At 41.3% G+C, this 26,456-nt stretch overlaps 1 protein-coding gene across 1 annotated transcript in view; it reads left to right on the top strand.

The window, feature by feature from the left end:
- Window positions 1–26,456, top strand: part of PPM1H (protein phosphatase, Mg2+/Mn2+ dependent 1H) — a gene marked incomplete at both ends in the record, with an annotated part of 133,567 nt that overhangs the window by 38,039 nt on the left and 69,072 nt on the right. The gene's annotated exons all lie outside the window — the stretch shown is intronic.

Below are 26,456 nucleotides of genomic sequence, written 5' to 3'. Positions count from 1 at the left end.
TTCCTCTAGGAAATGTTTTAGCTGTTATGGAGAGAAAAAAAGTTTTCTGCTTGTTTTCTGTAGCCCAGAAATGAACTCAGTGTTCAAGACAAATGTTGATCCAAATCATCAGTAAAACTCTTCTTGGATGGGGGGTGGGGTGGAAAGTCCTCCCTTGAGTTTTCCTGGTGTTGTGATTGCTGTGACATTCCCCTCAGCAAGCAATTTTAAACATGATTAAATATGACTAAAGACAGACATATCTGCATCATCTCATCAGTGCACATCGATGTATATTCATGTTTCTGAGTAGGCCCTGGGAAGATTTTTTGCTATGATCCAAATGTTATCTTGAAACAAAAATTTTCCCTTTTACCTTTTAATTTTTTTCTAAACCAACCATCATTTCTGGACTGTGGCAATGACCTATTGGAAATAGAAAGATATTCACAGTAAAACTGATGTAGATCTTAGTCAAAAATATGGCACAACTTGCTGTGGTCACCCAAGTCAAATGGCATCTCTGTCAGTTCAAATCGGTCTGTAGCTGAATTTAGAAGCTTAACTCCTGCCCTGTGTTTTGATGACTCATATGCCAACTTCATGTTCATTGCAGAATTCCTTAAGGATTGTCGAGGTTTAGACATCCGTAGAGTGAACTGTTGATTACGAAGGAGGTGGCCTGTCCAAGACTTGTCACATAACCCCCTTCTCCACCTGAATCCCTGCAATGACCCATCCATTTTAGTAAAGGAGGATGTTGTTATCCTCTGGGAACCCTTGAACTCGGCTGGGACTTGAACATCACAAGAGTGGTTCATATCCTTGGTGGTGGGATGCCTTCTTGTGTACCAGATCTCCTGAGGTCAAACTAGTTCTAAGTAAAGGTTTAGGGTTAAAAACATGTTTATTTGATCCACTACAGGAAGAGTTTGTTTTCAAAGTTGTAAAAAGATGACACATCAAGATTTATTTTTAGAGTTATACTTAGACATAAGTTGTGTGAGGTTTTTTTTGTTTCTGGTGGTGGTGTGTTTTGTTTGGGGGACTTTTCCTTTTTTTTTTGTGTTTGTTTTTTCTTCAGCATCTTAACTTTAGCTTGCAATGGTGGCTAATGAGCCTTGCAGCTGGGCTGGCATGTCCCAGAGAGTCCATAAAGCTACATCTTCCTTCTATATCCTTCTTCCAGGTAATACATCCTTCTCAAGGTTCTTGCTACAGCCGGTCAGAATAGCTGCTCGAAGTTGTTTTCCCCTCCCTGCCTAAACCATGAGAAATGTCTTGGCTTTCCCATCCTCAATTCTTTCACTAGACACTGGTCTGTTATCTCATGGTGTGGGAGATGAAGTCATTTCCCTCCATGTCCTTACACTCTTTTGATTGAAGTATCTATTGAGTATCTCACCCAGCACATCTCCTGTTCTGGACCTCAGATGCTTACAAGGCACATTGTGTGTTTAATGTTTGTCATTACATATTGCATTTGACGGTATAGAATGTAAACCGGTGTAGTAGATGTAGAGAAAGGTTGGATATACTGAATTCAGCTTAACATGCCTATAGCTGTTTTCTTTGTGAGCATTATATAAAAAACAAATGTGTTACTGCAGAGCTGAATTTATGTGTTTATATTGAGTAACCCCCTTTTCTTGCAATGTGAAGTGTTATTTCTAAAGAGAGGAGGATCATCTAGGATACTGTTAGGAGTACTTTTTAAAGTAGATAGTGTGAAAAAAAGTGTGCAACTGTCAGGTGACTTTTCTTTAATGAGTTATACAAATTTATTTTTGGTTGGGCAGTATTTCTACTTTGTTTAATTGAGGTACCAGGTAGAGTCTGTACTTGTTCAGGAGTATTTCTTCAACAAGAAGGTGTGCAAATGAGTACCAGGAATTTAGAAAAATAGCATCGTGCTGATTCTTTTCTTGTACTGGTTGTGTCCAGTTCTGTGTGGACATCAGATCTCTGATTAAAACCTTTATAAGCTTCAAAGGAAGCTGAAAGTAAAGCATTGAAGCCTGGTGTTTCAGACATTATTATGCTGCCCTGGAGTTACAGTGCAACTTTATATGATTCTTCATTATATACTTATCTACTGGATAAAACCTCATTGTTTCTCCTAGTTCTTACAAACAAGCAAACAAAAAAACCCCACTCCAAACCGACCACAAAGAAACCAACTTGCCGTGCCTGTTGAGCTCTATAGGCCAGTCTGCACTAGCTGCTATTTTATTTTAACTTTTTCATTGTTCTGATCAATTATTTACTGAGTTTTCTATGGAAACAAGGTCTGTGTGAATGTTCTGTGTACATCTCCACAGTCAGCTGAAAACAACCAATGTGTTTCAAACTAAGTTTGACAATTGCTACATGTTTTGTGGAAATATTGACTGGGTAGGATGTGGTTATTGGTCTCATAACTCAGTGGGTATCAGATGCTGGAGATGTCACATGTTTTTCAACTCTGGGCTTTCCATGGCACTTGCATTTGTTTTTTAAGCATTAGTACGGCCTTTTGGCCGGACTGTTGCTGAGGCTCTGCTGATGAAAGATAAAACAGATACAGGTTTACTTTGAGGAATTGTTCAAATTTCTTAGTTTGCAAAATGGCAAAGCTACTTGCCATGTTGCCTCTACTTGATCACCTCTTCTAAAAATTGAAAGCACCTTCTGAAAAAAGCTGCTGCTTAAAGTGAGGAACAGGAAGCTAAAAAGACGTTCTAACAACTTCAGTATCTTGTCTCTCAAACTTGGGTATCGAAGAGTTTTCTCTTGAAATATCTTGAGAGTTGACTAGTGCCAAAGTGGCACACAAGAGATCTTGTATGGTACAAGATAACTCTCTCGTAACTGTGTCTGGTGTCTGCCCTGCGCTGCTGCAGAGTTCAGACCTTCAACCTGGGTTTTGTTGAGTGGAAAAACCACATCAAGGTACATGTAGATCACAGGCAGAGTAGGGCTGGCAGAAAGCTAATCAGGGAAATGCTCTGTGGTCAGGGCTGCCTACAGCTTTATGCAAGCTGTAAAACCTGCCTGCAAAGCTGGGACAAAGCTCTTGACTTGAATGAACCCCCAGAGCATTGCTGTCAAGCTGGGAAGAGCTCCTGTGCCTTAGCTGCTTTGATGTATACTTAAACATCTTACTGTAAATTTACCTTCTTGAGCCATCTGCACTAAGCTGGATGTGAACCAGAGTAGCTGAGGTATGGGCACACTCCCACTGTAAAGCAGGAGATGGGATAGAATCCAGGACAAGGGTTCATCAAACCTGAGCCTGAAGTTTTAGTTTAAAAGAAAAAATCTAGAGCATCCTTTTCTTTTGTATCATCCTTAGTTTCTCTTTTTTCATATATCTTTCTCCTCTTGGAGTCTTTGATCAGACACTAAGTGAATATTATTACTTAATATTATTACTATTATTACTCACCTTGTCATATCCTGAGATCTCACCAGAACAGCACAAGCACTTTCTGCTGCTGAGTGCAGCTGTAGAGAAATAGCTGTTCAGACAATACATGGAAGTGTAATTTCACCTCCTGAAACCATATTATGGCAGAACTTCAAGGAGGAACAACAGTTTTAAACCACTTCTTCCTTAATTCCCTCTTCCTATGGTACCTTCAAATACTACTGTCCGAAGAGACAAAACCACCAAAATGGCAAGCTGGAAAGGAGGCTTTTGTACTGGATCTGCTGACGCTTTTTACTTAAAGGTCTTAATAGCGCTCATGGGGATTGAGACTCTTCTTGTGGATGGCTTATCTAGGGCATACTGATACATTTTTATTGCCCATTTTTGACAGGATTGCAAGTTGGAAATTTGTCCTGAGTGGAAGCTACTTTCTCAAAACCTCATAATCAATGCACAAGGGAGTTGGGAATGGTAGCCATTCTCTGAACCCAACCTAGCATTGTGCTCACGTTGTGCTGCTTTGTGCTTTGGTGAGTGAGGCAAAACCCTTCAAGAATTTCGGACAGGAAAACTGACGTATTTACCTAATGTCATTTTAAGGTAGCCTGCATTGAGCTGCCTGCACGCACTGTCCACCAGAATAATCATCCCCCCGTAACAGTCATCAGGACAATGTGGTGCCTGTGGCTTGGCTGCCTCAGCTGGCAATTCAGCATGGGTGACTGGAGGAGACTGGTTCATCTGGGAGCACGTGGGCAGTGGCTGGAGGTGAGTTGTGGGTGGTTGTCGGCAGGAGCAGTAAACCCCAGTGGCGAAGATGGTAAAGACACTCGGTGGATGGTCAAGGCTCAGCTGTCTGTTTGCTTGGCCCATGAGCCGGGTTCACAAGACTGGCTCTGCAAGGGCTTATTGCTTGAGCTGAACCCTGAGCCTTTGGTTCAGCATATTTATTTCTTGATTTGATGGGAAGATAGAAGCCTGGCATATGGGCTTTTATTGACAAAAAATTTACAGTTTATCTGATTCAATACCTGTGTTATCTGTTTTGCAGAGGCAAAAAAGGTGGTTGCCTAAGGCAACCAATATGTTCAGTGTGATTGCAGGTTGTGATTGGTAAGCCTCTGTGGACTTGACTGATATGACACACAAAACTGTGTTGCCTTTTTGAGTGCAGTGCTGGTTGCAAATACATATGCATTTTGCTGATTTCATCCTGCTTTCCCAATGTACGTTAAGAACATCTGTGTTCTCCTAATAAATGAGATGCTGAGTGGGAGCCAGCCTGTTGTTTTTTGGTTTTTTTTTAATAGTGCTAATATTGTTTTTTGTTGCATTTGAATTTGTCCTGGGTATGCAGATAGAGCTGGATATTGAAAAAGTTTGCTGTAATCCATTCTTCCCTAGGCTTAACTGCTACAGATGAAGGCCAGAGGTGAAGAGGGTGAGGGAGGTGAGAAGAAGCACTATGTAAATCAACTACATGATCTTCCAGGGAGTATGAACTCCTTGTTTGTAGGGATGGGGAGAAGCAGTTAACTCAGTCCATGTCTCAGGGATGTGGAACTGCACCTAGGAAAAGCATTTGCTTTTCTAGGCTAACTATAAGTTGGCCTTCCAGTCCTTTTTAGGTACTAGGAACCCTCTGGAGGTCAGGGGTTCATTCTGTCAGTCCTTTGCTTAGAGATCGTCCTGTCAGAGGTGATAAATTGTCCCTACAGAATTCATATTTAACGCTGTACTTGTAACTGGTTTTAGTGATAACTAGAAGAAATGAATATTTTTGTAAATGGATAAGCAGCTGTGTACAAAGAAAGAAAAAAGATTGTTCTTGGGCACCATGTAGGGAAGAGGCCTACATTTAAATTACAAGTATCCCATGTCCCCCTCTTCATGGGTTTTTCATTGCTGCTTTTGAGGCTGTTGAAGGTTTACCCCACAGTCTTCAGCAACTTCATCCACAGAATTGTCCTTTAATGCTGACCCGTGGAATTGGTTTCCCTGGTTTTGAAGGTAGCAAACCCCCTGTTTGGAAACTGCTGTGGGGTGAGCATCAGCACCGTGTCACTGGCTCCTGTATGTCCTCGCTTGGCAATGACAAAGTGTGACACTAAAGGCTGCAGCTGCCATCTAGCAGGTGCCTAAGCCAGCAAGGAGCAAAACTCTAGTTGCCCTTAAGCTCCTTTCCCAGTTTGGCTTTGCCAGCAAACCTCCAGTCAATAGGAACAGCCAGTGGAGATCTTCAGCCTTGAGAGAGATGTTCCTGAAAGGCTGTATTTGGCTACACTGCCTGTCTGGAGGTCTCACAGCAGATGAGGAAAACTCCAAGTAGTGTAAAGCAGCCTTGCTAGTTTTGTATGGGGTGAAACGGAAGGAAAGGTGGAGTGAAGGGATTTAGAATAGGGAAATATTTTTCTGATCCTTCACCTAAGCCAGATAATCTTCATGTAGGTGAAGAAGGCTGTTAGTCTTAAAGAAATGTGCATTTTTCCAGTTCTGTCTCACCTGAGAGATGTGAGTATGGGGTTATTTTCTGGTTAATACTATGAATTTCAAAAGTAACACAAAGATACACAGTTTAAAGCAAAATTGCAGTCTATCCTAGTTCCTGAAATACTGCTAAAGATGTACTCTTGATCAAAAACTGTGACTAAATACTTTGAAAGACTGTACTTCTTAGTTGGGGATGCTGATAAATGGCACCAGTCTAAAACTTACTTTCCATTTCAGGAGACCTGTAAAACATGGAAAACACCTTTTAAACTTTCTCTTCTTCCAGTCTAATGCATCATCAGATCCATTCATCTGCCACTTTCCTCTCCCCAAGCTAGTGCCCCTCACACTGTTTGTCCTCCTTACTGTGCGAGCTTTATGTCAGAAAGCTCTATTTAGAACATCATTTTACAGCAGGAAAATAGATGTGTGTATGTTCTGCTGTGTTTTAGCTGACTGGGAAGTTTTTGTTTCTGTGCATGTTGCCACTGAGCCATTGCTCACCAGCGGGAACCCCTGTAGATGTGTGTGCCATCAGTAACGCACGAGCAAAGCTGGCAGGGGACTGTTCTGAGCTGTGACATGAGCTCGCACAGGAGCCTCACACTGCAACGATGGTCTCGGTGTTGGCCATGCTTGCAAGCTGTGTCCTCTGCTGTTCACCACCTTCTCTACGCCATAAATATAAATGAAGCTGTGGTCTCATTTTATGTGTGAGAGACAGTTGGAATGTATTCTGAAATCAGAAAAAATTGGCACATTCTAATGAGCACCTGTGCTGCCTGCATCACTGCAGCCTCCGTCAGTCAGAGCTCTGTGAGATGTGTTGTGGACTACAGGGCTGCTTCACTGGAAGGTAGATGAAAAAAGCTAGTACAGGAGAAAGGAAACACTTCAGGTTTTGTTTCTATAGTTTTATATGCGTTTGTTCATTTATATAATTACCTATACCACTTGGTGGTTTTTTTATTGTTGTTTTTTATTTAGCTACCAGAGGCTTTGGCTTCATTATTCTTGTAATCTGCCAGCGCTGAAAAGAAAAGCCTTTTATTTTATTAGGCTGTTTCAGGCTTCTGTGCAGTCTTTTACTTGCTTTTAAAGATATGAAGAGCTGTGAGTATCAGGCTGCCTGAAAGGTGAGGGATAAGCACAAGGCAGAGATGACTGAAACTCTGTAGGGATCTCTGAGCTGTTGTTTGTTTCCATTAACTTCTGACGAAAGTGACAGTGCTTGATGGCATGCCCACCCCTTCACTTGACTGCACAAGATGGCGGCAGAAATAGTCCTGTCTTTGATTAAGCAGGCATCGCAAAATATACTGAAAGCAAAGGTGGTCTCCTTATTTTTCCAAGAGCAATTCTTCAGCTAGATAAGCTTAATAGAGTCTTAATGTTTTTTGGAGACCCAAAATAGATTGGGTTGAGGAGTGTTCAGCTTGTGGTGTGTACCTAAATATGTTATGCTCCACAAACTGAATATTGATTTGACTGTATTATAATCCATTGAGTCTCATAAATGCCTGCAGAGAGGTGATGGTGCAGGAAATATTCTTAAAGCAAATAAGCTGAGCATGGTCCCTGTCTCCTTGCTTTCTTGTGCCATTAATAGAGTGACACTGCCTTTGTTACACAAGATAACCGCCTTTGTGTTTTGAAGACAGTTTGTGAAGGACAGAAGCCTGAGATGATTAAACAGTTCAGGGAATATTGTTCCCGTGTCCAAACAATGGATTTCTGTGTTAATATAGAGTAAAAATAATCAGTGTTACCTCAATCAAAGATATTTTTGAAAGTCTGTGTACTATTGAGAATTAACTGTAACAATGTTGTTGTTTAAGTTTTTATCATGGTATTTAAAGCCCAGTTGAAGGCCACTGTGGAGTCATAGGCAGATAAAGATGCTTGAAACACAGAAGTCTAATGGCAACAATTATCATTGCAGTGTTCTTTGCTGTAGTTATTGAGGCTATTCAAAATGTTAATTGGACAGTAAGTTTCATCTCTAGAGAAAATGACTATTAAATGTTTGGGTCACATTCAAAATAGACCAGATCCTAAGAGGATATTAGTTGCTATGCATCACAGCACATTATACCAAAGATCTGTTACCTGATGAAGGAAATGCAAAAAACATGATATACAATGATGCCAACTACCAAATAGAATGTTTGATAGTTTTAATTAGGCATTTAGATTCTTTTTTTTTTTTGTTGCATGTAGATCAGTTCATGCTGGTAGGCAAGAAATAAATTAGGGGTGGGGGAAATAAAACTTGTCACATAGGTAAGAAAATAGAGCACAGTGAACTTTTTGCATGTGTATATAAATGGAGAAGATGGGAGGCTTAATGCTTAATGCTCTAGCCTCCCATTGATTTCCTTGTGGAAGTAATTCAATTTATATTTAATGGGTAGTTATGATCTAAGAAGCACAGTAAATCCAGAAGGCTGTGCAAAGTTTCATGCATGTGGAAATAAGAGGACTGAACAATTTTAGTGCTTTTATTTTTTGCCGTGATTGAAAAGGTAGAAATATGGCTTGCTAAAACAAAGACAGGCAATTTCCCTTCACCATCCAACCTCCTGGAAAAGCCTCTTCAAAAAGGCAAGAAGTGCAAGCCAAAATAACTTTCATGAAGAGGGAAGGAGTCACATATGTGGGAGCCATATTTATTGAAGCTCAAGTGGTAAAATGTGATTAACTGAGATTGGAGCAACAGTTATGTACAGTGGAAGACCACTGAGCAGGAAGCAGGAAGTTCTTTGACATTTACTTCAGGTGTCTGGTCCCAGGAGTACAGCAGGAAGGAAATGTTCCTTTGTAAAATATTATACTATTAGTAAAGTGCAGAATCACCCTACCTGCTGTCTACTCCAAAGTGCTACCTCAGAGTCCTGAGACATCAGGGACAGCAGAGCTGTGCTGAAAGCTGTTCTGAAGATGCTCCATATATTGATTTTTTTTAAAAAATTGTTGTTGTTGTTGTTCAAGTTTATATATGGAAGCAGATCATAAGGACTATGGAGCTGTCAGATTGAAGGTTGGCATCCTTCGTATCCCCTTGTCGGCACCATCCCCCAGTGGGTGGGGGAGCAGAAAGACAGAATCACTGCCGTTGTCAGCTACCAGCTTGTTTCTAAGCAGACCAAAATGGGCAGCCTGCTCACCCCTGAGTACGTAGTGCTGCTCTTGAGAAAGTCAGTTAACCCACCTTCTCTCAAGTGCACCTCTTTTCCTTGTTTTACATTGTGGAGCCGCACAATTTTTAATTTACGTGTTACAGGAAGGAGGTGTCACAGAATCACAGAATGTCAGGGATTGGAAGGGACCTTGAAAGATCATCTAGTCCAATCCCCCTGCTGGAGCACGAACACCTAGAATGAGGTGTGTAAGGGCAGGTGATGCATCAGGAGACTGCTGCAACCACCATCCGTTCATCAGCCACGAAAGGGTGTATTTCTTGTGTTCAGAAATGCGTTACTCCAAATCTTTACTTTGTAAGAGTCAATTTGGTACTTACTGATATAATCAGTATTTCACAGGGTTGTTTGTTTGGTTTTTGGATTTTTTTTTTCTTCCCAGTAGAGGAGAACTCCTCTGTGTTTTAAATCTTCCTTTTCTAATTGCTGTACTGATTACTCCTGTATTCTGTGGGGCATTTTGTTCAGCACTCTGAGAAATGCAGAGATTGGATTTCTTAATCTTTGTGTAATAAATAAAATTTGTCCTAACCAGATAACTTTATCCCTGTTTAAAATACACATGGGGTACTGTGTGTGTACGTGTATATCTATATCTGTATATATCTCTAACGATGGAGGTAAAGGAAGTACGGTGATTTAACTGGTCCTGAAAACCCCATTTAAACTCATACAGTAGGTGGTATGATCATATTTTGTGGCTATTTGAGCCTATGGAGTAAAGGATATCCTTTTTCTCAGTTGAAATATTTCCCCAGACCCTGACACAATCACTCTGGTTGGAAAAGGTGGATATTGTAAGCTGATTGATGAGTAAAGTGAAGAAAAACTATATTGATGTCATAGTCGCACTATATAGAAGTGAGAAATTCAGTGAAAAGATGGAGGGTTCTGACTGCTTCACTAGTACTTCGGAAGATATTTTAATTTGTTTGTGTGTTTGTGTATTTATATATAAGATACAATGCAACTCATTGGTTATATGTAAATGCAGTATTATTTAAAGAAAACATTTTTTTATTAAGCAGTTGTCCCTCATACTTCAGATATTCTTTCTTTTTGTTCTCTTACTCTGTAGGTTCTTCCAAGTTTTTTTGCTGTATATGTAAAACCCACTGGATGTTATATCATTGTACTGTCCTGTACAATGCATTAAGAAGTTTGGAGCCAAGAAGTAATGTATTTTAAACTGCTGTATTGTCTTATATTAGGAGACAATCTTGTGAAGCTGGAGGATAATTTTGAGAATCAGTTGAAGAGTAATGTGTATGTTGATTTGCTATGGAGTTTCTGTTTACTGGTGGTTATTAAACTACATAAGTGGGAGGGTATTTTTCTCCTGCTTTTAGTGGCAGTGTCTTTGGGCAGTGTTGGCTGAAAGTAGCTTCAGCTTCCCTTCAAGGAGCGGGGTGCAGGAATAGAAAGATCCTAGTAACAAGAAAAGCAAAACAAGTTTTATGGTGGTGGGATGAGAACCAGCTACAGAAGGTTGAAAAGTTGGGTCAGGAAGCCTGATGCCATCCTGGGGATGTGGCCACCAAGGGGCCTGGCAGGAGCAGAGGAACCAGAGACAGAGTAAATTTAACAAAAATAAGGCAAAAGAACAAGACTCGGCCTAACATTGCAGTTGTATCTACTGGTGAAGAGAGCTCAAAAAGGGCTCTGCTTGAACCCTGAAGATCTTGTCAGGGGACTGGAAAACGTGAAGTAGGGTTAGGCTTTATCAGGTTTGGTTTAGTTGGTGGGCTTGGAGACTCCTTTGGGCTAGATCGCTTGGTATGCGGACACCTCCGGGCTGCACGTCCCAAGGAGGAAGCTCAGGCGCAGCGCTGGGCCCACGATCATGCTGAGCTGCGCACAGCCAGGAGAAGGCCTGCTGCCAAAAGTCCAAAAGGGGGGTGCTCGAAAAGAAGCTGTTCTCCCTCTGCCATCACCATGATGCCATGCTGCTGATGTTGTGCTGTTGTCTCCAAGCAGAATTGGGACTTGGCGATTCATTGTCCTTCTCAAGTCCCTTTAGCTAGTTCAAAAACCACCACGGGGTTTTCTGCACTCCAAAACAGTCTTTGTATTACTAAATACTCTTGCTGCAGAAGAATGATTAACTTTCTTTTTCTCCTAGTTAAGTAGAAGCCTTTTCAATGAATAATACAATATGTTTGAAGCTTTGGAGTAATATCTTTTGAAGATGAATGATTTTTAATTACAGTGTTTGTGGTGCATAACAGCAGCTATCTGTACTCATATTTTATTGCAAGATTATATTTCTGGTGGATCATATAGTGAAATAAGAGTGGTGTTTAGTCTTCCTTTCAAGATAAAGTGTGTAGGAAAAATGAATTAATTTTGGTTTCTCTGAGGTTCCTGAGAACTTCTCAACTAGGAATGTGTAGTTGAACATCCCATCTGACAGTGTCTGGCACTGGAGACCTTACAGGAATGTACAGGAATTTACAAGTCTGCAGATTGGGATAAACTGCCCTTCATTCCCGGTCTTGTATTGCCTGCACCAGGAAACACTACTGAAGCAAGTGTTGGCTTCAGTGCTTGTTCTGCGTTTGTGCATGTTGTTTCTCAGCGTGTCCCCAGCGTGGCTGTGGCCTGTGCGATCTGGTGTTTTTCCACATGTTACCCAGGAGCAGCAGGGACAGCACGGGGCAGGTTGGATGCAGACACTTCTGGGAGAAGATGAAGAGAGTAGCCCATGACTCTTGGGCCCTGGGCTGGAAAAGGGCCAATTGTATGTAGTGGTACAGGTGTAACCCAGGAGCAGGCTTGCTCAGAGGTGCAGGTGCAGAGTTTGCTGCTGCCTGGCTGGGGCAGACGTTCCTTCCTGCTTCTCCTTCGCTGGGCTTGAGGCCTCCAGCCTTCTGCTGGGCTGACTGAATTTGTGAAACCATCAGGAAATGGATCTGACAAAAAATGAATTGTATTTGGGGAGGTGGTGGTGGTGTTTGTCTGGTGGGTGAACGAGCAAAAAGTCTGAGTGATGGACCTGGTACAGGTAGAGGGCAAAACCCTGAGGCAGAAGACAGGATCAAACATGTTGACAAGCTGCCCTTGGAGCCTTTTGCAGCATGATCCGGTTGTAGGGTTGGATGTAAGTGTTGGAGAGCTCTGGAGCTTTGGTACACTTTCTAACCTACAGTTAGGGCAAGTTTGCGTTTCTTCTGTCAGGTGATTGTGTCAGAGTGCTAAACAGATCTTTATTCTTTCAAGTCCAGACTTAACTTTTAAAATACTTTCTGTAAAGGCATGGATAGAAGCTACACGTGGTCTTAACAAGCAGCAAATTTTAGTCACAGCCCCAAATTCTGTCCCACCCTTGGTCTGTCTTTCACAGGTTTTTCAGTCAGGAGAGAGGCACGTTCTCAGGTGGGTTAGAGGGATGTTTGTGAGGTTTTTTTGCCTTCTCCAAAACAGATTTCTCATGTACTGCCTTTGCTGCCCCCACCCTGGCTAGCATGAACACTGGTCTCCTTGGAATGTGTTGAACATTCAAAGCCTGTGCACTGCTTTGAAGATCCTGGCCGCCACCTCTTTTTCCCAGTCCAACAGCTGTCTTTTGATGCTGCTCTGGAGGTATTTTGTCCTTGGCAAATGATTTGCAAATCCTTTGCTGCCACTTGTTGATCATTTTGAATTGAAAGAGGATTAATGATTCTTTCTCTAGTGGCAGTGTTGGCCTCTTAATAACAGTTATCCCATTTTCTTGTGCCTGGCTAAATAGCATATGCACAGATGACTCCAAAGGAACATATCAGGATAGTGTGCAAATGTCTAAATATAGCAATAATAATCTCTAGCTTTTTTCTTTTCAGTCAGCAGAAGAAAGTACTGGATACACTTCCATTTGTGCAGAGTACGCACTGAGATAAGTCTACGTTGACATCTGTTTCAATACTGATTTCTAATGTCTCCCTGATACTTTCAGAGGAGTAGAAATTATTTTTCTGTAAAAAATCTCTGAATTTGTCTTCACTCTTTGGTTGTGGGTTGGCTTTTTTCCCTGTTATGCCAGAGAATTGCAGTTTTCAGCCCCTTTCCAAACTGCCCACTTTCTGCTCCACTGAAGTTACTTCTGGCTCCAGTCCCAGTATTTTAGGGGAACAATAGATCCTATTTTAGCCTATACAGATTTAATTGCTGTGCATAAGGTTGACAATTATCTCCCTTTGTATTTGAGAATCCCACCAGCTGTTTTAGATGCATTTAAATTGCTGCACCATGCTAAACTCACTTGTCACAACAGGAGCTAGAATGCCAAATTTCGGACACCTGGTAATCTGTCCTTGGCCTTTATTTTAAAAATATTTTTTGCTGCATTTAATTTGTTTTTTCTATTTCCTTTTAAACCCTAGTTCTCTGCACTGGGTGGCATTATTAGTCATACCAAGGGACTTCTATACCAAAGTTGCATTTTGAGGAAAATGTGTTTCAAATAGCAAGAAAACCTATTGAAAGAGAAGTTGGTGGGCTTTTTGTGTCTGTGTGTTTGGTTGGTTTTGGTTGGTTTTGGTTTGTTTTGTTTTTTTCTATTGGTTTGGTTTTTTTGGTGTGTGTGTGTGTGTGTGTGGTGTTTGTTGTTGTTGTTTTGTTTGGGTTTTTTTTGGTGTGTGGTTTTTTTCCCTCTTTTTTTTTTTTTAATTTTATCTCCAAACCCATAAGCTCAGGCACACAAGGTGGGAATCATCTGACCACAGGCTGACAACCTGCTGTCTAAGTGTCTAGGCTCAGCTTTATTGTCCACAAAGAGGAACAGACATTTCAACCTAATGTAAGCAACTAAAATAGGTCAGATGAATCATGCCCCCAAATGTTCTCTTTGCTTATAAATAAAGCCTGGGCGATTAGCTCAGACTTAGCTGTCTGCACTGTAGACGTCTGACTAGATCTCACCTCTGGGGACCATACTTGTAGCAGCAGTCACATGTAGGGGACTGAAGACACATGTAGACACCTAAGAAGATTAAAAGCACTTGGCTTCTTGGTGCAGAGCCACCGCATGTGCCATTGTGAAGGTGCTCTGGACTTGACTTTTGGAAGCTGAAGGCGAATCTGAGTGGATTTTTCCCAAGGAAGAGACAGATCCGTATTTGATGTCGCAGTTACATAGCACTAGACTGTGGTGCGCTGTCTCTTTTTGTTACTAGCTTCCTAGACTTGTAAGGTACAACTTCATTACTTTCTTTTCAGAAATGTTAGTTTAAGCAGGACCTTCCCCCTGCCCTGCTATTCCTGCCTCCATATTGGCTCTTCAGTCTTGCTATGGTAATCACAGAATCACAGAATGTCAGGGATTGGAAGGGACCTCGAAAGATCATCTAGTCCAGTCCCCCCACAGGAGCAGAGATGAGGTTACACAGGAAGGCGTTCAGGCGAGTTTTGAATGTCTCCAGAGGAGGAGACTCCACAACCCCCCTGGGCAGCCTGTTCCAGTGTCTGTTACCCTCACTGAGAAGAAGTTTTTTCTCAAATTTAAGTGGAACCTCTTGTGTTCCAGCTTGATCCCATTACTCCTTGTCCTATCATTGTTTGCCACCGAGAAGAGCCTGGCTCCATCCTCATGGCACTCACCCTTTATATATTTATAAACATTAATAAGGTCATCCCTCAGTCTCCTCTTCTCCAAACTAAAGAGACCCAGCTTCCTCAGCCTTTCTTCATAAGGGAGGTGCTCCACTCCCTTAAACATCTTTGTCGCCTTACGCTGGACTCTCTCCAGCAGTTCCCTGTCCTTCTTGAACTGAGGGGCCCAGAAATGGACACAATATTCCAGATGTGAATATGTTGATTTGGGTTTAAAAAAAAAAAAACTGCAACTGCACAGGTGTCCCTGTGTGGCACACTGGGATGTGAAGGTGGAGGCTGCTTATATTGGGAGAGCCAAGAGAAAGGGATACTTGTTCACCTTTCATCCTTTCCCTGAGAAGTTGTCTCTCTTCCCTATTTTCTGAATTGCTCAACTGCTGAATTCTGCAGGGTTTTCTTTTCAGTCCACATACAACTTTGTTTAATGTTTATTTACAGCCTTGCCAAGGGGTTAATAAATTCAAATTTCTGGTTTCAGTCACTGCCTTAATGCATATTTTGCATTTGTGTGACTGTAATTATAATTTCTGATGACAAGTTGTTCCTCGGTGTAGCAGGATGCAGGGACACACTTATACTTTATTATTTCCTGATACATATTTTTGCAGATATTGACACGATTTTAATTTCCCAGTGGTGTGAGAGCAATAGGGAGGATTATGTTCAAGTTACAGTAGTCATTTGGTTCTGTTGTTGACTGTGTTCTTGTTGAGACCTCTCTGGAACTGCAAATGCCTTTGATCAGTCCGTGCAGGATTCATCCCATCAGTGCTGCTTAGGTCTGTTTGTGCTGGGCTGCCCCATCTCCTGTGGGCCTCTTCAGACACAATTGACTCTCCTTAGTTATAGCTCTTCTTAAAATATTTGATGTTGGCCCTGCTTACTATGTTTGTGCTAAGTATTTGCTGGTCTGTAGGTTTTCTGGTGTGCCTGAATGTGTTTGCAAGTGAAGACTTAGACTGAGGTTTCATAAGAGCCAGTTGTGCTTTTGCCTATTGGCTTGGGAAGGGGTAAGATTCATAATGGAGGCAGATGTGCACCACCAAGGAGAAGAAACAGTAGTGCTGGAGAACCATGACCTGGTAATAGCTGTGCAGGTGCTCCTGCTCCCATTCAGACCAGAGCTGGGTCCCAGCCCAGGGTTGTTCGCTGTCTCAGGCTTCACAAGGTGGCAATGAGCACGTCCTGCTCTGTGTCAGATCCTGTGCACACACTCGGTGGCTTTGTGCTTTTTTCCCCCTGTGCTCCCATATGGACATGGTCCTGGGCAACCTCCTCCTGGTGACCCTGCTTGAGCAAGGGCATTGGACCAGATGACCTCCAGAGGTCCCTTCCAACCTCCACTATTCTGTGATTCTCTGGTATTGCACCTCCTAAAACTGCTCCTTAACCTTGCTGCACCTCCTCCACTCTTTGTTGAGGGCATGTCTGTTCATCCCACGCCCCCTGCAAGGGCAGCAGGTGCCTGTGGGGACAATTTGCCCTGAGGTCCAGCCCTGGTGCTGCACCAGTGCTCATGTCCATGCTGTCTGGGGCACAGCGGGACTGGTTGCAGCACACCCCTAAGTGACTTTGTAGCCCACTGTGGTAGTAGGTGGTGTGCAGACCCGAGAGCCTGAGTACCTTCCCCCTGCATAAAGGTAGAAATGGACATCCTTGTGTCCAAGCCCTACACAGATGCATGGACAGACAAACATTTGCTTACTGCTATATGCCTGCTCTCAGAAATTCTGCATTTGGCTGGGATTCTTCTTTTTACTGATTTTTACTAGGATCCCTATGTTGACTTTGTCTCCAAATCACCACTACACTTGACATTTTGCATGTGTGATGCCCAAACAATGAACAAAGATATTGAGCACTTTGACATATATTGCATGAAAAACAAGTGTTTTCAGTGACATAACATTTAATTGAACTTTGAATAGCTTGCCCCAGAAATACCTAGTATTTTGTACAGGGGTGTGCATGTATGTGTATATAAAATATATATCAGATACTGCAGTATTTTCTTAATCTTGTTTAGCATTATATACTGAGGGTGGGTGGTTGTTTGGTTTGTTGTTGTGTTTGGTTTTGGTGTGAGGTGGTGTTGTGTTGATTTTGTTTGGTTGAGGTTTTTTTGTTGTTGTTGTGGTTTTTTTTAACCTTAAATTTGGGAAAGCTAATTTTGGAGTTTGCTGTAACTCCCAAGCAGAATGAATGAACACTATACAAATGTTTTGTTGGATCCTCAAGATCTGTCAAGATTAAGGTAGCTGCTATTTTTCTACAACCTTTTTTTTCAGGCTTGGAATTTCTGATATTTCATTTGCTTGCATTTAGCTTATGTTTTAACAGCTTCAAAGATGAGGTCTAGGAAAGTGATTTTAATAATAGAAGTAAAAGATTGCGTTCCGAGGCACGTTTCTGTTTAAAAGAAACATTATAGTGTTTTTTGCACATGGCACCTTCCTGACAATCTGCCATTTAATGTTCTCTGAGAGGAAAAAATGATGGATGTAAAACTTCAGCAGCAGGGTGTAGTTTTTCTTTAAGCTATTCTTTAAAATGAATGGCTTTGGATTAGATTTTTTACTTGTGGATTCTTAGTAATAAAACTGTATGTAATGTTTTATTTTAGTTTGTTTTTTTTTTTTTCCCCCTTGGGTATGTGTGCTTTCATACGTACACAGTTTGCTATGATGGCTTTTTAAGAATAAATTAGCAGATTGACATCTTTCAGGTTATAGGGGCTTCACAATACCTGCTGCAGTAGAGGGATATTGTGAATAAGGCATTAGTGCTTATCTGTGGAACTGTGTACACTCTCTGTCACACTTGGAAAGATTAGTTTGGGGCTAATTTAAGTTGACAGCTGTATAAAAGGGATTAGTACTGTCACTGCTGAACTCTTGCTGTTAACTTTCACACATGCTAAATATGAGAGATAATTTTTTTAAAGCTTGGACTAGTTTTGCATAAGCCCTTTATCTTGATTTCTCTTAACCCTGAGAGAGCTGAGACTGCAGCCTGCAGCATCACAGCCTATTAGTGTGGGATTTACTGAAGTACTTTAAACACATAACTTGCTTCATTGTAAGTATAAGGAGAGCTTTTATTTGCATGTAATTGGCACTGTTCTAGGGAAGAAAGGGTTTGTTTTGGATGTGCTTACAGAAGTAGAACTTTGGGAAGGAAATCAGCGTGGAAAAAAAATTGGTATTTTTCCTTCATGCATCCTTGCCATGTTCAGACACCCATGAATGAGTCTACAATAAAACTAAAATATTTTTAATTCAAATGGAACATTTGGCTGGGTTTTTTGTGTGTGTAGTTGTAGTAGTAGTTGGTGTAGTAGTAATAGTAGTGTTGAGCCTGTAGACTAAGTGAATATTTCTGAGGCCTGGATGCCCCTTGCTGTACAGATTAGGGGCAGGCTTCTGTCCCTACCCCTTCATCATTTTCGCTAGTGTGATTTGTTTATTTCTGTCATATAACTTTGGGGGGAGAACTGGACCTCATATGCAACCATTCTTTCTTCCATCAGACTTGTGTCTCTACTGTGTCCTCTTTATGAGGGATGCTCATGGTCAGGACTGTCACACAGTATCACAGAGTATCCTCAGCCTCATGTGCACACGAGTTGTACACTTCATGGGAACAGGTGTGCAAGTGGCTAGTTTTTCATAGAATCATAGAATAGAATCACAGAATCATTTAGGTTGGAAGAGACCCTTAAGATCATAGAGTCCAACCTTAACCTAAATCTACACTAAACCATTTGCTAAGAGCCTCATTTATATGTCTTTTAAACACCTCCAGGGATGGGGACTCCACCACTTCCCTGCATTAGAGGGAAGGGAATAGAAGAACTTGGGTTCTTGTCTTGAATGTGAGCTCAAGGATAGATCCAAAGATGTTTCTCATCCAAAACCAACTCAAAACCACTATCCATAGATGTGTTTCTTTCTATGCAGCACAAAGCCAAGTATTGCTCATCAATGAACTTTCAGTATTGCGCTTGAAGGTCAAGGCAGCAAAAGCACACATATGATAAAATGGTTGGGAACAAAATGAAGGAAAATCACTATCATCATGTGCATAATGTGTTTTCTTAAGATTGAGTCAAGTGGATCAGTTTCAAAAGTTGTCAGTCTGAATGTGTAACATGAAGTCAAAGGGCTGTTCATAGGCTAATGAACCAGGATAAAGTATATTCGTGTAGAAATGCTCCTTTTCTTTTCGCAGTCTTTTGCTCTTGTTTAATGCTTTCTGCTTCAATTTGACACTCTCTGAACTTGGCATACCAGCCAAAGCTGAGAATCATTCTTTGCCTTAGCAACAATAGTCTAGAAAAGTCTCATGATGCATAAAAATCTTAATGTTCTTGTGGAAATATACCCTGAAGGTCACCTTCACCAGACTAATTATGCCCTATTCATATAAGAAGCATCACTTGAAGAACTTTCAAGCCAACTTCTTCCTGTATACCATGGAAAGAAATTCAGACTCATTTATTCCCAGATCAGCAAGAGATAACTTACTTGAAAATTTACCTATGAAGGAGGAGAAGAAAAAAGTGTAAGAAAATACATTACTGGAAATTGGACTAGAAGGACACTGGTCAATGTGATGTTATTCTTATTTACTTCCAATTCTCTTGCTTAAATTTTTTCAGCAAGCTTTGAACAGATAGCCACACAAAGTTGCTTTGGGTAGGACAATGAGTAGTCTGACATATCTCTTTACAATTTCACTGTGCTATGTGGGAAAGAAGTGGTAGTTCTCTTACAGCGTCAAGTTCATCTTTGCTTTTGTGAACTCTTCTCACCCCATACTGATAGCCAGTACAGAAGGAGTGAGGAAGGAGAACTTTGTAATTAGTTTTGACAGCTGTGGCTGAGATTGCTTAGCCCTGAAGTGAGATCATGCATAACCACATTTGTGTCCCACTGGTCTGGCTGAGCATCTGCTCTGGGCTCACTGTCCATTGATTTTTTCATGTAATACCTGCGTGCTAATTATCAAGAAGAGCTGTTCATCCCGGTGTAGTGATCACAGAGCCTACTCCATTACTGTGACCTACAGGTGTCTTGTTCCTTGTAATCTCTTGGTTATTTCATCTTTTTGGGCAAGCGTAGCTGGATGGTATGCCCCGCAACAGCATTTTGGGAAGTGCATACACATAGTGTCGGCGGAGACTTCTCTTCCAAGACAACATCAACTTCAGTCAAAAGAACAGCTGTGCTACCAGTTTACGTTCATTTACACTGAACTTGTGGCAGAAATTTTTAGAACTTTCTTGCTTTGTTTTTGACTTCTTTAATGTGTTTAAACCTCCAGCATAACTGGTGTTCTACTTTTGGGCCTTGCCTATTTTAATTTCATATTTAGTCCTTATCAGCTTGGTAAGTGATTCTTAAAGTGAGCTTGGCCCAGTATACTAGTGTGATTACTGATACAAGAACCCATATTTTCACACTGGCTAAACATTCACTTTCTCCTTTGTTAATAAAATTAAGGTTTTATTCAAACCCATAGATTTAGAGAACCGATTCAAGGACGGCTTCAGTTTCTGCTCACAGTGGACAGTTCTAGTGGGTGTCTTGGTTTTGATGTGAGCATGAGACAGTAACAGCAATGAATGAATGAGAGTGTTTAGGCTGCTTGACAAGCTGCCTTTCATCTGCGGGAGGAGGTGAACAGCCAGGAGGAAATCTCTTTCGAGTCAATTCCCAGTGCAGAAATAAATCTTGTGTGGGTGAAGGGAGGGAAACAGCCACCTACCTGGAAAGCTAAGACTATAAATGAGATGTCACAGAAGAAGGTAGTGGCATCCACTCACATGCTAATCCATTAGGGGAGGAAAAAAAAAGAAGGGATGGGGCAAGAAAAGCCAGGAATACTTGTATGAAACACCTTTTTTTTTTTTTTTTTTTTTATGGTATCGCAATCATCACTCTAAGACTGTTGAAGTCATAACACAAAACTGTAGGATCGTATTGTCCGTTGTTTATAGGTATGTTGTTTGTTCATCGGGGTTACTTTGTTATCAGTTGTGTTGGATGCAAGCGGGCACTATACTGGGGTTGCAGGGTAGCACGTATCCCCAGCTGGAAGGAGGAGGGAGGCTGGTGTAGCTCTCGCGAGCAGCTGGAGCCCGACAGGCTGGAGGGGACGGAGATGGGCTCTGCGCTGCCTGATGAATTGATTTGTTTATTCAGTGGCAAAACAACTACAGGTGCCCGCTGCTACTCTGAACCCCCTGACTTAAATTGAAAAACGCAATAAACAACAAACTGACCGTGAATATGTCACCTTTCTTGTACCTCCTTTTTCATAAGCCTGAAGTAGTAATGAAGAGCTTTTGCGTTTGCCAGGGTTTAACAAACTTAAGTTTTTGTGGATCAAATGAGAGCAAGTTCCTCAAGTAAAGACATCTTGCAGGCAACTTTCCATCACCTCAGCTAATGGAGAGTGGTTTAAGCTTCTGTTGTGGCCTAAATTTTCCTTCAAGGCAAGTGTGTTGGGGTGACTTTTTTGGACTTTTGTTTGTTGCATGGGTAGGGTGCCATTTTCTTGACATTATTCTTTTGCCATCTATTGCCATTATTCTTTTTTTACCTTGTGTAGAGCAGAAAGGTTGTTAAGGTGTTTATTTCAGAAGCTTGTATAAGCCAGAAATGCAGAAAGTCACTTTTATCCACAGCAAATAAATCACGAACCTCAACAAAAGCCCTCGGTTTTCATTGTTTAATTCTTGTGATGATTGTATACAACTAGTATTTCCTAGAAAAAGTACCGCTTAATTCCCCAATAAGCCATATTACTCTTTGATATGGTTAGTAACCTGAAAACTGATAATGGAGAAACAAGGAGCATGCCAAGTTGCATAGCTTAAAAAGTGTTTAAGATTATATGGCTACTGAGTTAAAAATTTCCTTGGGGAAGAAAGATAAAGACACAGTTGAGAAAAGTTTCGGTTTGGTGATTGAAAGTTTGAAGCAGATAACTTGGTTTTAATTTATATTTTTAATATCTTACGGGACTTTCAGCTTTTGTTTGAGCAGAATTGAGATCTTCTGCTTTCAGCTGACCTTTCCTGTTAGGATGGCCTCCAGCCTGGCACGGCCACTTCCTTGTCAACAAGTGCAAGTTGATGCATCTCCCCCTTTCTCTGCAGCACTTTCTTTTTTGAAACATTTGTAGGTATTTTAGTGTTCAGTGTCAGACCCTGTGGACTATGTAGATAATAAGCACAGCTTTAGTCTCAACCTATGTGGTACAAGCACAGGCTGCTCAGACCTTTGCTCTGGAAGTGCTTGTGTAGGATGTCTTGACCCTCGCAACAGGTCTTGCAGAGGAGGTGGAACTGGGAATTGTCTGCACTACTGTGGAGAAGAAATTTGCTTTGGTGGAGGAGAAGCAGATTGGTTTTGGAATGTCCTCCCATGGTCACAGGTGGTGTCAGTTACCCCACAGCTCAACTAAACTGAGGGGGTAGGTCAGGCTCGCTGCTTACAGGTTTTATTTCTTAGCTAGGCCAGGTCTGGTGTGTGTGTGTGGCCAGGTCCCAGCTTCTCCTGCTGCAACGTAGCTCCCCAAGCTCTTGTAGCTCTCCTAGTCCTTAAATTTCAGAAAGCATTTTTTTGTGCACACTGCTATTGTCATGCATCGTTCAGAATTTCTGCTGAGCTCTTTGCCTTTACCTGTTATTTTTATCTAGTTATGTTACATATGAAATTTTTCTGGACTTGCAAGTTTAAAAAATAAAAGTATTTGGGCAACTACTTTAACTTTTTTTCAGAATTTGAGATCTAAACCTGAGTAAAACTCTACTCCTACAGCACCGCTTGGAACTTTTGCTGAAGCAAATGCAACTTAATGTAATCTCAATGAGCACAGTATAGGGAGGAGTAACACTATTAAAGAGTATATGTACTAATAAAGGTGTGAAAAATAGAGGACTGAATGCTTCAAAACACTTGATCTGTTTTTTGGGTTGCTGTTTTTTCTTTGGTTGGGAAAGTTTTACCAAAACCTGTTTTGGATTTGTTAACTGATCTGTTTTGGTTCTTGTAAGATAAACTTAGGATTTTGTAGTCAGTGACCTTGGCACCAGAGTTTCAGAGCTCTGCTTGTTGAATGATGAATAGAAGCACAGTGTGACCTACATTTCTATTCAGTTGGATGGTATTTGGGGTCTTGTGAGATACCAGTAGAATGCGAATTGTGAGCCACACAAACTAGCAGGCTCCTGTCTGGAGGATTTGCTTTTAGCTGAGGACATGTTTGAGATTAGTTTCTTAAAGCACTGAAGTGTCCATGAAGGTTGATGCAAGTACCTCTTCAAGTGTGACCAAACACCACCACCTCAGCATGCAAGCTTCAGTAAGCTCCTATTTGCAAAGCAGGAGGTATTTTTACTAACACTACTACAACGTAAACTGATCCTTAGGGTTACTTTTTCATTACTGACCAATGTATTTGACACAATAGAGAGAGCTAATACTGTAAAAAGAGGTGCTTCTGATCCAAATTAGATACGTTATTTGGGTTGAACTTTGTAAAAAAAAATGGATAGGAAATAAACAGGTAATGGTGGAAAAGAGGGAAGGGATTGAAAGGAATTGGTCATGAATAGGTCTAATCAAACAGTTCCTCAAGGAATTGTTATGAAGAGAGAAAAAGAAAACCAAGTATTCCCTTGAAAACATCTCTAAATAAAAGCTAGGGAATTATATAGGCTTCAATATTTTTTAAAAATTCCTTTTTTTCCTCAACATTTTATTATTATTCTTTGCATCCATGAGAAAATGGAAGTGAGGACAACTGTATGATTGGAGGGCGCTTTTTTGGGTAGGGGAGGGTTTTTTGTATTGAGTGTGAGAAGGTGGTGCTTTTGTTCACTTTTCTGGAGGATAACTTATTTTTCAAGGCAGACAGAAAAAGAGATCTGAAGGGGAACTGAAAAGCTTAGGAAGCTGAGGCACTTCCTCTCTGGAAGGAGGGGGATGGTAGGTTTTCCATAAAAGTGTTCAGAGGTTTAATTAAGGGTTACCTTTTGGAGATACAAACATCTTGCCAGTTCTGCTTTGTTATTTATATAAGTGGTTTAGATGTGGTTTTTGTCCTGCTAAGTTACAGTCTGTGAGAGCGAGGAGGAGAGACAACAGCAAAATCAGCATTGGAAAGCTGGTTGAAAGAATTGCCTCTAGGAGGGATTTAAGAAGCTGCTGAGAGAAAAGGATTTCAAAAGGCAGCAAAGTCAGAGATGTTTGAAGCCAAGGAGGTGGTGTTACCTGCTACTGTGCTGGGGATCAGGCACCAACACGTAGCTCAGGCTTTGGGATTAAAAAATCACACGAGGCTTCACTGCAGCCTTCTTCCAAAGTTCACTGATGGGATGTGAGTGTAGAAGAGGTCTCGTGTCAGGAGAGGGGCATTTTTTGGCATCTAGACCCTGTGTTGCCTGGTAGCACCCATAGGCACTGTTCTGACATTATGATTAGTTCAAGTCTTAGGAAGAATTTCCAAAATAAACTTAATCATGTGCTGGAAAGAGAAGAACTGGAATTTGGAGAGATTAAGTAAATTTCTGTGAGGGAACATATACTGACATCCCAACCCCCATGTCTTCTCAGTATTCTGTCCTACTGGGTTCCTTTTGGCCATATCCTCTTCTAGCAAGGTGTTTGGTACGCAGGTTCAACTTCCAGACGTTTCACAGTAGCTGACTGCCAAGCTACTCTGTTAGGTCACTTTGTTCTTGTAGCCTTTCTAATGTATTCAGTGCCTTGTCAACTTTTCTTGGCAAGAGCTTTGTAAAACGGTACCATATTGTGCTTAACATGCCGTTAAACATCAGAACATCTCCTACCACACAAGTCCTGAAGTCCATCACAAAGTTTAGAATCCAGAGCAGCTCCAATACTGCAGTGATTTTTGTAAGGAATGATAAGTGGTAAGGAAGGTAGTGATTTTTGTAAGGAGTTGCTTTTCTCTATTTATCTTCTGCTTTTTTTAAAAAAAAATGGGGTTGCAAACAACTAGCAGCATTAATGAGGAAACTGATCAGCTTAACCAAATACTAATTAGCTCTCCATATGATAAAACTACACATTCTGTGCTGCTGCAATATTTTAATCATTGTTGTAGCATTTCAAACTAAAGGGGCATTGGTCAGCTGATTTAAATTCTTTGGTATTTGTGCTTTCTTAACCCCCACCCTGTTTCTGAATACGTGCTTCAGTTTTTCCTAATATGTCAAGAAAATGTCAAGTTTTCAGACTGGAAGCTTATTGCATCTCAATGTTTGATCTCCAGTTGCTCAAAGGTCAGGCACCGCAGGAGGTGAGCAGTTCAAGTGCTCACAGGTGCCTTGCAACAAGGTGCTGCTTCATCTCTGCTCTCTGTGTGTTTCACAAAATAATTTTATCCACAGTTGGTGTTTATTTACAAGAAATACTTGTAAACAACCGGTGATATTGTGCATACAGATGTCAGACTGCTGTGTGTGACATTTGGCAGTGTAGGGAAACTTTTAGTTTCTGGAAGCAGTTAATTGTAGTGGATGCACCTTTTCTTAGAGTAAGGCTGTCTTTTTGTCTAATCACAGGCAGGAATACTCATTTGCATGTCACAGTATCATGTTGCTCTTAGAAAATCAAAAGAATGTTTTACCTTTAAGCAAGGCTGACACTGAATTGACATTTCGGCAAGAGCAGGCAGGCTGGCGCAGAGTGCCCTGCAGGTCTTCCTTTGGTTTTTGTTTTCATTTCAACAACCTTTAGCAAGTGCTTTCCTGTTATGTAAAATTATACTGTAATGAAAACATTAAGAGATCAAGAAGTCAGGTGTGTCTTGAACTTGCCATCAGGTTTACAACATGTCTTCAAGCTGTTTTACTTTCTGGGAAGACATTGTGTGCCTGATGTGAAACTTGGTGTGTTTGCAGTAGTAGAAATGCTGTCTCTGATGAGCAGTCAATTTGTTAGGTGACTCTCACCTGCTGATAAAGAGAAGTGGTTAGACGGTGTTTGTGGATGATGTCTTTGCCTGGTTGGAACAAGACATGGTCCCAGCCTGCACAGCTTTTTCTCTGTGTGAGCCCAGGACTGTCAAAGCACGTGTCCTACTGAACACAGTGTCAAATGATGCAAAATGAGTCAGTTTGTGATTAGGTTCTTGTATAGAGAGTGGAAAATGTGTTTCAATTTGGCTTCCTGAGGTGGATGACAGTAACCAAAGTATCTTGGATAATGCAGACTTCTGATGAGGGTGTTTAAAAGTTGCTGGTGGAGCAGCTGTTATTTCAGTTTCATCACTGATGGAAGGAAGATGAGCAGTTGTGGTGCAGGTCTTGGGATATCCTTGGTTGTCCAAAGCTTGTACTGAGTTCTCAGTGCTGTTTTCTGCATGCCTGCAGCTTCTTGGTGCCAGTCTTCTGCTCTCTACTCTTCAGGTGGGATACAGGTGTGAGGGTTTGTGGTTTCATTTCGGGGTGGGGGGAGGGTGTATCTTGTTCTGCAGTGCCAGAGGGCTGTATTTAGTATGCATCTCGCTGTGTTGCTGTGGTACAAGCAAGCTCAACTTGCATGTTGGAATATAAGGCAAAAACTTTCATTTGTGTTTTTGCTACAGCGTTTCTAATATGTGCCCTTTAAACAGACTAAAAGCAGTTGCACATTTTTCTGCGCCTTTAGCAGTAACAGCTTTTTAGATTTATAGCAGGTATTTTGTTTGTCCAAGACTTGGAACTTGACAGAATCCACACCCTCAGCCAACAGATTAGTTATTCA

The sequence above is a fragment of the Nesoenas mayeri genome (assembly GCF_963082525.1).
Source record: "Nesoenas mayeri genome assembly, chromosome: 1".
Taxonomy (NCBI): domain Eukaryota; kingdom Metazoa; phylum Chordata; class Aves; order Columbiformes; family Columbidae; genus Nesoenas; species Nesoenas mayeri.
This window is presented reverse-complemented; position numbering and strand designations above follow the sequence as displayed.